We start from the raw sequence: 2796 nt of genomic DNA on the forward strand, positions 1-2796 counted from the left end.
GTCAGTGCTCTTTTCGTCCGATGCATTCGATTTATTTGCGAATAGTGCTGCAACGGATGGTTGATTTTTGCCATCATTTTCCTTCAGTTTTTTGGCTTTGGGTGGTGACATTGTTTTGTATTTTTTTCACTTTGAATTTTAAATTAATACTGATTTTCTACTCAGTGATTGACTGATTTTTCTACATCAAATTACAGAAAATGTGGTTTTGTGGTTATGTGAATATAGAAATTGAATTTCACAACATATTGAAAAGTTTGACATTCAACTCATTTTTCTTATGTCATACTCAGTTATTATTATGTATAATGACAACTAGGATCGCCACTAGTAAACTGACACACAATAATTACATAAATTACATTTTTGATTATTTTGAATCCAAAAACCGCGGTTTAAATTTGTTTAAAATGCATGTTTTTGAACTGCCCAAAACCAACATTAGAACTGCCCAAATAGCTTGAGAACTGCCCAAAATGGGCAGAACTGCCCGCTATTTTACGCCCTGCCTTGGCTTGAATAGGGACAGTTGAAATGAAATTAAATTCAATGATAGATCATTTTAGAGTGTGGCCATTGGCTCAAAATAAATGTCAACGCCACACGAGAATCACATTATGCTTTTTTGTCATAATTGGAACGGTAAATCGAGCTCACACATTGAAAATTACACGGCCATACACACACAGTGTGTGTGTGTCAATATGGTGCACAAACACACACACACACACTCAATTGATGGTCGAAATGGTGTGAGATTGAAACTGGAATACATGTTTATTCTACCCCAATGAACCGCTTCATCTCGATAATTAACACGACAAACTAGTATAAAATAATGAGAATCGTTGCGGTAATGCGGTTATATAATCGTTCTCATCTTATTTTGTTGCTCATGTTGGCTCGTGTATTTTCCGTGGACACAGACACAGACACACACACACACCATTAGAGATGGAGGGGCGGAGGAAGAGTAAAGAACAGTTACGTATCACCGCCACTGAAATTAGATGCATTAGACAATGAAGACTTTTAATTAGACTCATTTTTACCTTTCATTATTTCGTAATATATGTCCGTGCACCGGATTATGCCCCGAAGCGATTTCATAAATGATGATAGTTCGATAAAATTCGACGAAAAATGACAGAGACAGGCGGTCACACACCAATCTTTTATGCAATTCTGAATTATTTTCATGTTTTTGACGTTTTTTTCCCCGTCGTTTTGTCGGTATGCATAAATAATAAAACGACTGATGGGGTGTCTTAATAGTGCAGCATTTAGATAATGACATCTAAATGAATGGTTTTTGTGGATTTTGACAAATGAAAGCGTTTAACCCATTTTCTACCAAGGTGCAAAAGTGGGTTCAAAATAAGTAGTATAGTCTATCTAGCATAATTTTCACCTGGAAACCCAGAAAAAACTGTAATTTCCTCAAATATACACTTTTCAGGGTTGGTTTCTTGGCAAAAAGTTATTTTTTTTTTGTCAAAAACAAGGGGAGTCTTTTCGGTCGAAAACTCTCAAAAGTATCTTTTTGAGATATCTCCCGAACAAAATATGATAATTTGATGCCAGAATCCATAAAAATTATCATTTTTTGTACGAGAGGTACCTCAGAAAGCCGATTTTGAGAGTTTTTTTTTTACTGAGAAGACTCCCTTTATTTTTGAGAATTTTCTGAACGAAAGTTGATTTTTTGTGATTTTCATACATTTTGGGACATTTGAGGCATTTTTGATCATATTTCACACTATAGATGAAAATGTTTGATTCTGACAAGTCTATTTCCATGTAAAATTGTCCGCTGAACAATTTTGTAGAAGTAATCATGTGCGTAAACCATTAGAAATGGGAGTAAATGACATACAAACTAATTTTGACAATAAGCTGTATACTGGAAACGGCAAATTTAATAAAACCGTAAAACTGAGCCAACTTTGAAAAAATAATGATGCAGTTTTTCATTATTTGAGGCCTACTTCCAGCCCTGTAAATAGCTCGCCAGAGCAACAAAAAAAAACTTCCTGTGTCCAACAGTGTCATTCGTCTTCGCTTCAAATGAAATGGGTAGAGGGAGGTACAGAAAATAGACGAATGCTTTATATTTTATAAACAAATCGGTTTGTGCATGTTTTATTGAATATTAAAGTCAAGTGAAAAAAAATCGAGGTAATTCAGCGAACAGAAAAAAAGCGACATCCATCAAATTTCAATTGGACTAAAACAAACGTCAACAACAAAAAAACGATTCACATAGACAGAAACCGATTTATGTATATGGGTACGGAATATGGGCGCTGAGACATACTTAAGCAAGCATAAAATCAAGGAAAATGGTATACTAGGGGGAAAGAACTGAGTAAATGAAAATATAAATATTTTAAATAATCGCATATTCTACCGAGTTTGGATCAATACGCGTCAATTCGTGTCAGTGCGCTGAATAACTATCTGCAAATGCATGCAAATATGGTCAATAAAATGTGCGTATTTGCAACTGTCATTCCTGCTCGCCACGAACGAGACGAAGCAACAGAAGAAAACAACAACAATAACACTACGGAACGCAGTGAAAATGCCTGTGAATATTTGTCAATACGTGTCAATGAAGTAAATATACCAATAGTTCTTTCCCCCTAGATGGTATAATCGGCCCTAATTACGCACTAGATTATTGAATAAATGACATTATTGATTTCTCATTTTTTGAGTAATGCTTTTATAATCACGAGCAAGAGAAAGAGAGAGAGAGAGAGAGAGAGAGAGAGAGAGAGAGAGAGAGAGAGA

The 2796-nt window shown here is 35.1% G+C and overlaps 1 protein-coding gene across 15 annotated transcripts in view; it reads right to left on the reverse strand.

The window, feature by feature from the left end:
• Positions 1–2796, reverse strand: part of LOC129579330 (polypyrimidine tract-binding protein 1) — a 209128-nt gene that overhangs the window by 61726 nt on the left and 144606 nt on the right. The window lies entirely within an intron of this gene.

This window comes from Sitodiplosis mosellana, unplaced genomic scaffold (assembly GCF_009176505.1).
Source record: "Sitodiplosis mosellana isolate CC-2019 unplaced genomic scaffold, AAFC_SMos_1.0 Smas_scaffold_6226, whole genome shotgun sequence".
Taxonomy (NCBI): Eukaryota; Metazoa; Arthropoda; class Insecta; order Diptera; family Cecidomyiidae; genus Sitodiplosis; species Sitodiplosis mosellana.